We start from the raw sequence: 14,019 nt of genomic DNA on the forward strand, positions 1-14,019 counted from the left end.
TAAGGGGTAAATGTTTTTAGTTCGTATTTTAATTTTATAATGACTCATTTCAGCCTTATCCGCTAGTTAAAATGTAATAATACAATTTAAAACATTAACTCCCTTTAACGTGGAACTATCTCACTGTCATAAGGGGGTTTTATATATGTATTTACATATGTATTTATGTATGTATTTATATATATATATATATATAGATATAAATATATATATATGTATATATATATATATATATATATATATATATATATATATATATATATATATATATATATATAGATATATTTATATATATATATATATATATATATATATATATATATATATATATATATATATAAATATATACATATTTATAAATACGTACTTTATACATACATACATACATATAATATAATTATGTAGCTATCGTTTGAGAGTCAAATGTAAGCGAATTGGACTTTCTATCCGGATTATGTTATTTCCTTAGCTATTCTACTTATGAAGTGATACAAAATTATCAACTTGTAGTATGTATAACCTACAGCTACGTATTTCATACTAATATTTATCTAGATTAAAGTTTTTACTAACATTTCTTGGTGGAACTGCATTTTATATAATAAAATAACAACTATGTAATTTTTCCACATGAATTTTATTTGACCAGCAACCGGGTTTCGTCGTAACCGACATCATCAGACTAGTGTGAAGCTAGACAAAATTCATCAAAATCCATTTCTTACATATTTATATCAAATCATGCCTAAAACCTTTACCATAACTTAGGTACATGTAATTATTACTGTAATACAATACTAAGACTCATTCAATTTAAATTCATTTTGTCACAAAAATGATATAAAATCATGGTCTGACCAGTCTGATGATGTCGGTTACGATGAAACCAAATTGCTGGTCAAAAAATATTATGTGGAAAAGATTACATAGTCGTTATATAATTATAATTTTTATCTTATCGGAAATTATTTAATATCTAAAAACACCGATTTTACCAATGTCACATTTAGTTGTTGCAACATTATAAAATTTGTTTAAAAACTCCAACACGTGTTTCGATGCATTCAATATCGTCATCAAACATCGTATGTGAAACATAGTTTAAATTAGCCGCTTTGTTAACACTCGTACGTCGCTCTCTTTTGTTCCCATGGAATCTCAAAAAGTATCTTTATCCTTCTCTCTCATGTAACGAAATGTGCCTAATAAAAGTGACGCGTCCTTGAAATTTATCTCAATTCTCGTTCGATTATCGAATCGCCGCCTAAGAACTTTCATTTTAAAAATGTATACACATTACTGCAAAGCGACTGAGGAATTAATTAGTAAAAATCTTGTAAAATGTTTGTAAGGTCTTGCATTTGCAATATTTATCCCACGACACGAATAGCAACTAGACACTCAACTACGTATATTGGACAATAGACAGTTATTATGTGATTGCGTTTGTTTTTATTCAATTGGTAATTTAATCTCAATATATTTTCTTTATCAACACATTTACTGCAGCCGGTATCAAATTTAGTAATTGGGTTAGAAAAAAACTTCTAAGAAGCAAATAATATAGGTGTTAGATTTTTAACACATTGAATCACAAATTTATCTCCTTTACCGCATAAAACCTTAAATAATTGTACCAATTCACCTTTTAGATTAAATCTTTTTATAAGATTTAATTTATTGTTTCGGCATGCACTTTGTGGTAAGGCATGATGAAATTGTAAAAGAAATACACTTGTTTTTTTACCACTTGAATTTATTTTATTATCATGTTTATATTCAAACCTGAAGATGGAAGCATAGCTTCCGAAACTAGTCGTTATAATAAAATAAACTTAAGTGGTAAAAAACAGGTGTTTTTCTTTTATAATTTTATTAGATTTAAGTTTTGTACTGACATTTCTTGGTGGAACTGCATTTTAAAGACTAAAAAAATAACTACGTAGTTTCTTTCCATATTAATTTTATTTCACCAGCAACAGGGTTTTGTCTTAACCGACATCAGCAGACTGGTCACCAGTCTGATGATGTCGGTTTCGACAAAACCCGGTTAAATAAAATTAATAGATTTATATTATCTACTGACACTTCGTGATGGAATTGCATTTTTAATATATTATTAGATTAAAACCAATATTTTTAGCTTTTCCACTTTATTTTATTTCCCGGGAAACCCGGTCGCTGGTCAAATAAAAATAAAGTGGAAAAGCTAAAAATATTGGTTTTAATCTAATAATATATTAAATAAAATTAATGTAAAAAAAACTACAAGGTTGTTATTTTATTTTATAAGTATTATTATTTTACGGGAAAGATAAATACAGCTACTATCGAGTCACCGTAGATATTTGTTATAGAAGAAGCTGCAAATAAGTCACAACTAAATAAGAAAACTTCTATATCGAGACCGCATATCAACTTGTAACTTAAATATCAGACAACTTTTTAATTTGGTGATAATTTATCTCCCATACAAAAGAATGTCTAGGTCAAACCAGAAAATACTTTCAAATCATACACGTATAAGTATGGAAAATGAAAGTGGCTTGGTCGTGCAGATGTGTTAATAAGATGACGAAAAGTTGCTTATCGGGCTAGGTATACTCACACACCTGTAACTGTGTATCGCCGTCGCGTCGGTAGGTTAACTCTCGGTGCTTTCGTTGGCGTTTGTATGCGGATGTGAGTTGGATCGAGTCGGTTCTCTGAACTTTACGTGCCCGTATCTACATTTCAGCCACTTTACCTAGTAATCGCCGCATACACATTCCTCAATTTAAGGAAATCTTTACAGCTTTTTATCTAATCGGCAGCAAAAAGCGATTCGCGCATAATTTCGTGTCTCCATCCTGCCCGCAAATGTCGTGAAAGTGACGACCAAACACCGCACCAGCCAGACATTCAAGTACGTCTGCGAAAACCGATTCAAACTCGAGGGCATTATTCTCGTCTAGCCAGTTCAGTTTTACGTGGATAGTATGCGTAGTCGGTAAATGGGCCAGCTTCCTAATATCGAGCCACGCTCTGCGTGCTTCGATAGGAATGCCGAAGGTATGCAGCTACTGTTTTTGAGTGCAATTGCAACGTAATGGCGCGGGGCATTGAGCAAGCACACCTCCGAAAAAGTGTTTTCACACGAGAGATGTCTAACCAGCTCTTCGTCATAGTATTCTCAGACTGTTTCACCGATCGGCTTACCCTGTCAGCGTACGGATATTTCAATACAATACATTACAGCGGGAACAATATTAGTATTGCACCACTCTTACTTGAGTTGTAAAAAAGGTGTGGGTTCAATTTATGTACGTAATAATTGACAATGCTCAATGATTACGATTTAGTCAGAACAAACAAATGCTTCATAAGGTTTACCCGATTATTACTAGATATAATGCCTTTAGACCCGATTTGAACAATGAACTAATATACCGATATTACGTTATTTGACGATATCACTGAACACAGTGAATACTTATAGATACAGATATTAAACTTAGAGATATAATTGCTAAACTACACAATATTGACTATTCTATTTAAATTCTAGTTAAAATTTAAATTCAATTTAATTTAACAAAAAATCATTTCCTAGTACACTTATGAATTTATTAGTAGGCGTTATAAATAATACTTGTTAAATTCGTTTCAAAATTTTAAACGCCAGTAGAAGGCTACTGTATGCGCATATTCATTCATGAATGTACTTCCTATTATTTTTGGCTATTACATTAGACCGCAACACATAAATATGTAGGTACTTACAATAATTTTACGGTGTAATCGGGTGAGTTCGTTGTGCAAATACAACCGAATCTGTCGCTGTTAAATAACACGTAACCATAATGATGTTTAGTAGTTGTGTATTATTACAAACAACGGTATGGAGTTTTCTTAACAACATTTTGAGTGTGTCCAAATACTTGTTCACAAAATCTGGATTATCTCCAATTACAGGAGTTATTTTCATATAATTTTTTGACATCTCATCAAAGATGAAGAAGAATATGGAAGTCTGGGCATTTACGGGGCTGACGACCGTCATAGGCTGGTTTAAGTGATCACTTTACACACGTGTAAAATTCACCAATTCTACCCATTATTGACAACCACACTACTCAAATTCTTGGAAGTTCTTTATATATGAACCAATTTAGAAACCTTGTTCTTGAATCACTAGAACTTCACTAGAGACATCTATTGGTGAGATGTAAAGAAGCTTTTTTATTAAAAAAAAATATATATATATATATATATATATATATATATATATATATATATATATATATATATATATATATATATATATATATATATAATATGAGTTTTCTTAATTTCATTTAGAATTACTAAATACTAACTAACCTTAAACCCAAGAAGGAATTTAATAATAATAATAGTAAACTTTTTATACTCGTTTATGTTAAATGAAGTCTTGTCCGCCTCCGTAGTGTAATGGTCAGCACGCTCGGCTACCGTTCGAGAGGTCCCGGGTTCGATTCCCAGGGAGGTCAAATAAATATAAGTGATTTTTTCACTACGATATTTATTAAATATTACCCTGGACTGGTACCTGAAACGGAGGGCTGATCACCTTTCCTTCATGTGGAAACGATCAAGATAACACTGCATAAATGAAGCAGTGCCCTATGCACCATTGGGGTGCGGTAAGGGTTTTTATTTCTTGATATTATTATGTTAAATGACAAATCATAAAAAATATAAGTAATTTTATAATATTTGCCGATCAATACAAACAAAAATATAATGGATATACTTATAACACCAAAATATTAATAAATCTATTTTGGCTTGTATCAAACAACGAAAGTACGTTGGCAAGCCTAGGATTGACGTTTCAGTGTATTTGTGAATCGGGGTTTTCGCGATATTTTTTCTATCACTACCTCGATAATTTTAGTCATTAAAAATCAAATCGAAATAATTAAGTATATTTCATATCGATTCAAAGCATGGAAGAAAGTAAATATTGCGGTCATTTTTTGGTGATGGGTCGACACTCGATAGTCTGACTAATGAAAAGCTTGTTAAAATATGTTATATTCTTTTAAAAGTGGAGAGATACTTTACAATATAATTTACTTATTTTTTATTACATTTAAAAAATTGGAAATTATTCCACGCCTTCTTTTAGAATTTCATTGAAATTATGACAAATTGTAATAAATTAAAGATTTTCAAAACAGTAAAATGATTTAGCCTGAGTTGACATGTGACATTGCAACTATGAATAATTCACCTACGACATTTTGTTGCCACACATTTCCATAAATCTTTCTATGCCAGGGAACTCGCTGTGGGTGGCTTACACGAAGTAATTTCATAATTACTGGATGAACATGAATTACTCACTCGTAAAACATCTAATCAGCCTTGATAATACGAAAAAGAAACATATAAAACATACTATTACATTTCCAAGGACTCCACAGTGATGGTTATTGCTCCATGATGGGTTATTTGTATTTTATTTTATTTGGAAATTTTACATGACAGTTACATAAATGCATTTATATTAGTGAGTAACAAAAACAGGTATTTGTATCATCCATTTACCAAATTTCACATATGTAATTTAATATAAATACCTGGAAGAGGGACGGGAGGGAGGAAAAGGGGAAAGGAGGAAAAAGGAATGATCAAAGCCAAGACAAATTATGTGAAAATTGGGACACATCACGATATGTATATCGACTAACTATGTACGCGATCTCAGTGCTGACCATGTCTAGTAGATTTAATTTAATTTAATTCACATATTCATCGTCGACTAATTTTAATGAACGGTAAATAAAGGAACCTTGTTTAGAGTTTGTTCTACTCGCGGGGTGCGCTAAGGTGTCAGTTGTCCTGGTGATCTGAAACTTTTACGTTCCAGCAACTCCAGCGAATCAATGTATGAGTCTAACAATCTATAAAAGAAGATCATATCTGCTGATTTTCTGCGATCATTCATAAAATATCTTTCTTCAGGTGTAATAACACCTCTCTTTTTATGACAAGAAAACACAAATCCGGGATCCTGAACGATTTTCATATCTGAAAATCCCAGAATCTCAAGTTTTCAAGATCGGGATTATCGGGATTGGAAGGAAATTTCACATACCTGTATAATACGTTACTCAACGCACTAAACAATACGGACATGTAAAAGTAAGTGAAAATTATTATCGTTTTTTTTTAATAACGCAGTTTAAAAGAAAAAAATAAGTTATCTAGAAGACTAAGTTCTATGTCTCAATTTAAGAATAAAATGATGCTCACATTTCCAGAAATCTATTGATTTGTTTTCAACTACAGGAAATAAAAAAAGCCCTAGAAATGTTAGGTTTTTTTGTAGAGGTTAATCACGTTCTGTTATTGCCATTTTTAGAATTAAATTCCTATCAAGCAGACTTTTGCCACAATATTTTTTTTTACTTGCAAAACTATTTCCCATTCGATGTTTTCATAAAAGTAGCAATATTTGGTAATGATTTCTTTACAAAACTTCGTTAATTGTAACATAAAAAGTAATTGTGTCAAAATTAAGTAAACTGAACAATGTTCAATGCGACTTTTTTCAGAGGTAGTTCTTTATTGCACATATACTCATACATACATATATATTGTTTTTATATATATATATATATATATATATATAGAGTTTATATTTGTATATTGAATTTCGTTGCAATCATTAAATTGTGAGAATTACACTAGGAGTCTAGAGATAGAGTATTCTATTCACAGTTTTATAAGAGTTTTATACGTAATATATTATTTTTTCATTAAAAATATATATTCCAGCGTTGCAAATCACATTGTATTGTTTTTTACCAAAAGACCCCAATAGATTTTTCTTGTTTAATAAAATTTAAACACCATATACAAAAACAATTGTCTATAAGGCTTAGTTACAATGGAAGTATTATGGCATTAGCCGAGAGAATTAATAGCAAGAGAATGAGGTTTAAGTACCTAACAGTCTATTACAATACAATCGCCTCACCTTTTCCTCATTCACTGTTTTGTCGAGATGAAGGTGAACCGTGTTGCATGAACTATGTATGTGTTTTGCGTACCAGTACTTGCACAGATGATTGGGAAATGTCTTATTACACTACAAGCGTAGGCCAGTCGCTATGTTTTATTCATTTGAAATTGAATTAATTAAGTACATCAATTGTAGTCGTTGGGGGCAACCATTGATCTTTGTTTGTCATTTAATTAATATTTTTATTTATTTTATTTATGTATGCGTTTTTTTACATTTATGTACATACGTACATGATCATTATTTATTTTACATTTATATAAAATTATTACCGTTTACCCAAAACATTAAATTACAAATATCAGTCAGCTGAAAGTCATTTCACTGATTGTTACTTTGTGACACACCACATGACATTACCATTAATTAATTCCATTCTCGTGGTACACGGCGACTGGGCTAGGTTAGGTGTGGTCGCCATTAACCATATCATTCACCTATCGAGGATTAATGTCGACTGGTCTTGACTTTTCTTGTCGCCTTGGATTGTTTCCTACCTCAGGAAAAAGTGCTATTTGCGATGTATGCTTTTGTGTATGGTGTATGATATATGGTATAAATATGTGTATATATATATATATATATATATATATATATATATATATATATATATATATATATATATATATATATATATATATATATATATATATATATATATATATATATATATATATATATATATATATATATATATATATATATATATATATATATATATATATATAAATACATGTACACTGCGTTATGCCGACCTCTGAAACTGTAGTTTTTTTCAAAAGTAATATCTTTCCCATAGCCGATCATTTCGAACTATTTCATCAGAATATTGTTATGTTACTTAAATGTCAAACCAGTCTGTGGCAAGCATAATATTGTATGTGAGAGATGATCGTATGAAAATATGTAAAAGAGGATTTTACGAAAAAGTTAATAATCGAAATTATCATACACAGCTGGAACTAAGGGTCATAACTGCAAATGACATCATTGTTTGACAATTTCTTCACAATTTAATTAATTAACATCAAATAAACCGATATTTATTTCTTTTTATGATAATATATTATGGTTTAAATGTAAATCTCAGTAAATAGAAGTCAATGTCAAAACCAATAAATATGTAATTAGTGTTTCTCAGGGATTTATTGCTGGGACCTGTATTATATATGTATATATATATATATATAAATATATATATATATATATATATATATATATATATATATATATATATATATAAATATATATATATATATATATATATATATATATATATATATATATATAATATATATATATATATATATATATATATATATATAACGTGGTAATATTTTCCTTTTGAAAATTAAGTGTAAATAATATGTTAAGTGGGTGTATAATAATAAAATAAACAATGTGTTGCTTTTTAATTAAAGAAACGACAATAAAAGTTTATTCTTAATTAATCTTTATAATAATTTTTATATCTATCTATCTATCTATCTGATTCTGACAGTTAATAATATTATCGGAAGTCTTTTGTTTTATTCTGAGCGACGCATGCGGCATCTGGTGGTAGAACTGTTTTATGTAGGTACTTTTTGTAAGTACTTAATAAAATGTATAGGTAGGTACCTAGTTATTTTATTACATATATATACATATATATGTAATAAAGCCTTTTACAATTTACTTGTTTTACAGTTTCAGGAAACAAATCAAATTTCTTTGAAAAAAAATGCAATATATAAGTACTTATTTATAATTTATTCTGAAGTAATTTAAATATATTAATTTTGAGGTTAACTTGATACTTAAATGTGTGAATAAAAAAGTGACAAAATACGTGTATGGGTGATAACATAAGCCCATTAATGAATCATAAGTATGCTTGTTACATAAATACACATTAATTATATGTTACCTGATATAAAATTCCAAAAGTTTTTGCACAATAGAAATGGTTGATCGTAATTGCTTTTTAACAGGCAGTAAAAGAAGGATGGTGTTTATTTAAATTTTTTGCAACCCCTATCGTTAATGAATGTTCTTTTTCGTATTATTAATTTTATAGGCCTTGCGGCCTGTTTTTAAGATGGATTAGCCTCCTGCGACGTTGATTCCCAGCTATCGACCCATCTCTTTGGTGGTCTGCCCGGGAGTCGTCTACCATGGGGTTGGCCGTACAGTGTGATGTGGGGGAGTCTGAATGGTTCCGTTCTCCTCACATGCGCATACCACTGTCTCCTTCGTTGCCTTCCCCACCTAACGACATCTGATCCTGGCATTTCTGATTCTATCTCGAAGACTCTTGCCTGTTATGCTTCTTAGAGTCTTCGTTTCTGACTCTCTAAGCGCGTTTTTTGTGGCAGTGGTGTCTGTTCTACTTTCGATTCCATACGTCATGATGGGTCGGACACAAGTTTTATATCTTATATTATTTCATCTCAAGGTTTTTCCATAGAGCATTTTTCAGGCATCCTGAGATGACTGCAACTTTGTTCAATAAATGTAAGAAGAAAAAAAATTGTACCAAGTCAGGGTAACGCTTGTTTTTCTAAAAAAAATTCTTTATCAACGGCCCCAGCCAATTTTACATTACATGTATACTTTATAATAAAATAATACATTTTCTCTTTATATTATCGGTTCGAAAAGTCCTCTAAACCAGGATGAACATAAAAAAAAGGATTTTTGCATTAGCCTGAAATATTTTTATTATTATTGCTTTATAGTTAGGACTTCTTCTCACTTCCTAACTTCTTCTTCTCTGGAATAAGACGGAAAAGAAGAAGTTAGGAAGTGAGATATTCCAGATATCGATATGGTCCGCGAAATCATTGCCGAGGTTTTGTCATTTGATGGGTATTTTAAGTATTTTTAATTATTATGTTTTTAGGATACTTAAAACAAAATGATGTGAAAGGTGATCAGCCCTTCGTTTCAGGTACCACTCCAGGGAAATATTGAAAAAATATTAGAGTGAAATATCGCTTTTATTTTTTGACTCCTCCCTGGGAATCGAACGCGGAACCTCCAGTACGATAGCTAAGCGTGCTGACCATTTCACTATGGAGGCGATGCGGGGTTTTCTCTACTCAGAAGTTATTTTCACTTGACCATTTTGCATGAATAAGTTACAAAAAATATGGTGAAAATCAGACTCGAAGGTCGGACAATGATCTTACGTACTTGATTTCAGTGTATACCATACCTACCATGTATTATGTATTCTCCTTACAAAAGCATATACTTACTATAAATCTTTCAAGAGGGACATAATTTATTACTTTTGTATTGGCACAAAATGTTAATTATTTTAAAACTTTTCAATTATTTTGATGTTATTTTTTGATATCTCATCAAAGATGAAGAAAAATATTCAAGTCTGGGCATTTACGGGGCTGACGACCGTCATAGGCTGGTTTAAGTTATCACTTTACACACGTGTAACATTCACCAATTCTACCCATTATTGACAACCACACTTACTCAAATTCTTTTCAAAAAAAAAAAAATATTTATTACCTATTTTTGAAACATTATTCTTGAATCACTAGAACTTCACTAGCGACATCTATTGGTAAGATTAACAATTTGATGACATATTTTGATGTTGAATTGCCGGTTCTATCGTAGGTATAGTTATCAACCGCTAAACGACCTGCCTCAATCAAATTTTCATACCATTTTCACATCGCCAAGAGTTTATTTTTGAATATATTATTTGTGAATTTAGGCTAGAAACCGTCAACACACGCATCCCAGTAATATCATTAGGGATCAAACGCAATTTTTCATACAGAAAAAATAATTTTTTATTTTAAAAATGCCATAATATAGAGAATAGAGAGTAATTACTTGATATAACGACAAAAACTAATTGATATTTAATATATATATATGACCGAAAGCACAAAAAAGCGGAAAACTATCGTAATTAATATTTAATTATTTGAAAATAAAGTTCAAAAACGTTTGGAAGGCCATATTTTTTTGTTCTTTAATGTGGTACAAAGAGATGGTAATTGATTAGACGAATTATGATTTTTATTACCTGTATGAGAGAAGAGTGTGCCGTAGAACATTATGTGTAACACAATAAGTGATTTGCAACATTTTGAGTGTGTGATACTTGTTCACGAATCTGAATTGTCTCCATTTAAAGGAGTTATTTTTTCATATTATTCTTTGACATCTCAACACAAATGATGAAGAAGAATATGGAAGTCTGCGCATTTACCGGGCTTCTTCGTCTCACCAATAGATGCCTCTAGTGAAAATTCTAGTGATCAAGTACAATGTTTCGATTCCATTAATTGTAGTGAAGATTTAAGTCTAGAAGTAAATTAAAGTTTTCTACACGACTTAGTTAAAACGTTTACCACTATATGCAATCGATGCCCAGAGAATAAAGACTGTTTAACAATAGATACACTATCTACTTTCCAGTATTTAGAATATTAAGGAAAGTGATCTTAAATTATTCATTACTTAGTTTATATATGTACGTTCAAACCAGGTAATCGCAGACAGAGAATTTATTGAAATGAAAGTTGAAGTTTTCAGTGTGATTATCCTCAAGTATTGTTTTTCAAATGAAGCTTAGTGTTTCTTCAATATACGATGGACGATGTGTTTTTAGTATGTGGTATATCACATTTAACGTTATATAAATTTATTCCGGACAGCATGCAGTAGCTGTGCTTCTCTGCGCTTTTAAATGTCTCCATTCACAGGGTGGCGCAGAATTAATCACTCTATGAGAAGATGTATTAATTTTTGCAAACGGCGTCGAACGTCAATCATATCTGACATTGAAAATAAGACAGCTGCTGTATAGAATAATAATAATAATAAAACCCTTATCCGCACCCCAATGGTGCATAGGGCACTGCGTCATATAAACGCAGTGTTATCTTGATCGTTTACACATGAAGGAAAGGTGATCAGCCCTCCGCTTCAGGTACCAGTCCAGAGTAATATTGAATGAATATGACAGTGATAAAATCACTTATATTTATTTTACCCCCCTTGGGAATCGAACCCGAGACCTCCAGAACGGTAGCCGACCGTGCTGACCATTACACTACGGAGGCTGTATACAAACAAATTGATAAAACGGGCACAAATACGAACCAACACAGACGGCAGCCACTTGACGGATGTCATCTTTTCCACTTAACAGAAAAAAATGTGAACGTCCAAATTAAGATGACCATCACTCAAAATCATATTTTCATACTTAGTAAAAAAATTACTAAATAACGAAGTTGGATGATAAAGTTTGCGATACTCTATTTTTTGTATACTGAAACTGTCTTATTCACAAATGTCAAATATGATCGACGTACAACGCCATTTGAAAAAAATTATAACTCCTTTCAATAAGATTATTAAATTTGCGCCACCCTGTATAAGTGTTTACGTGTTCATACAAACAAATTCTTAGGATTATATGACAGTATAGATTTAGTACCTATATGTAAGACTTCTTAATTCTTTAATTTAATTAAAAAAAATAATTTATTTACACAAATATTTAAATTTCATACTACATATTTCTGTGAGCCTAAGCGGCTCATTATTAAAAATAGGTATCAAATTGTAGGATGGTTTTAATTCGTTTCTCTAATGAAAGTAGAAAATCATGTATCGTGAATATAAAAATGCATTTACCAATATTTTAATATCATTCCACGCCTACGACAAATTGTAGCAATCGACTTTTTTGTTTTGTTTTTACCTAACTACTAAAAAGGTTTTTATGTGCATATAGTAAACATGCGCAATAAGCTTATTTTAATTTTTTCTCAGCCCATTTCGTTGCAATATGGCCTTACTACGGAGGCCAATAATAATTTTCACAACATTATTCGAATAAAATTTATAAATACGTAAAACATCTCATAAATTTGTTTCGTTTTTTTTATTTTTTTAAGTATTTTGACCTTCCCCATCATCCTATTTATTTGAATAATTTATAATTTTAAAAAAAAGTACTTTAATTTAATATGAAGAATATAAAAATTATTATATATTGATTGATTGCAAACGGCTATATATGGTATCAAACGTTTTGATCAATATCACTAGTCCGTCTTTGGTCGGTTGGAAGATATTGCTTTTTAGCAATAAGCCCGCCAATGTACTTTTTATTTTCTGTACATGAAGTTTAAATAAATAAAAATAAATAAATAAATATTTTTTTATTATTGGCATTATCGATAGAATTCATATAGGTGTATTGAGATGTGTGTTTGGACATGTAGAACGAATGAGTGAGGAAAGAACGGTAAAACAAATTTATGAGGCGGATGTATTTAGAAAAAGGAACAGGGGAAGACCGAGAAAAACTTGGCATGATCAGGTATGCCAAGTACTTGAAAGCGGTCAGGTTAGGAGTCGAAATAATCGGCGGGTATGTATGAGGAGATGCATGAACGTGGAAGAGGCGAAGAATGTTTGCAAAGACACAGTGTTTATTAACTCCCTGTTAGTAAGTTAGTTAGTGAGTTTATTTTTTTTTTGTTTTCCGAAATCTTATTTTGAAGGATAATTTTACGTTTACTTGATGTATTTCACAAAAAATACATTTACATTTAACGGTACATTCCCAGATCAGATCAATGCTCCGTCCTATTAAACCAGAAGAACCAATTAATCTTACAACTTTCTTTATAATTATAACCTATTGGCATAAACACGCTCAGTAACGTTTTTCACCTTGATCATACAGAATTTTTATTTTCTAATACGAATAATAACTTGCCCGTGGCCTTTAAAATAAAAATTATTCAGTTTACCTTCAATAATACCACGCAACGTGCCTGAAAAAGTGGAAGTGCGTATAGCGAAGTTTTATTTTGCATAATAATTTGAGGTTAAATATGAATAAGAGATTTATATTTTAATTAGTAAATATTCGAATTATATCATTGATGGCAGATATTTTTTGTAATTGATAAGTTCACAAAAAA

General features: G+C 30.5%; 1 protein-coding gene across 2 annotated transcripts in view; it reads left to right on the plus strand.

Annotated features, from left to right (window-relative positions):
- Positions 1–14,019, plus strand: part of LOC148308949 (uncharacterized) — a 56,693-nt gene that overhangs the window by 24,925 nt on the left and 17,749 nt on the right. The gene's annotated exons all lie outside the window — the stretch shown is intronic.

The sequence above is a fragment of the Brachycentrus maculatus genome, unplaced genomic scaffold (assembly GCF_059751285.1).
Source record: "Brachycentrus maculatus isolate JH-2025_06_01 unplaced genomic scaffold, ASM5975128v1 h1tg000144l, whole genome shotgun sequence".
Taxonomy (NCBI): Eukaryota; Metazoa; Arthropoda; class Insecta; order Trichoptera; family Brachycentridae; genus Brachycentrus; species Brachycentrus maculatus.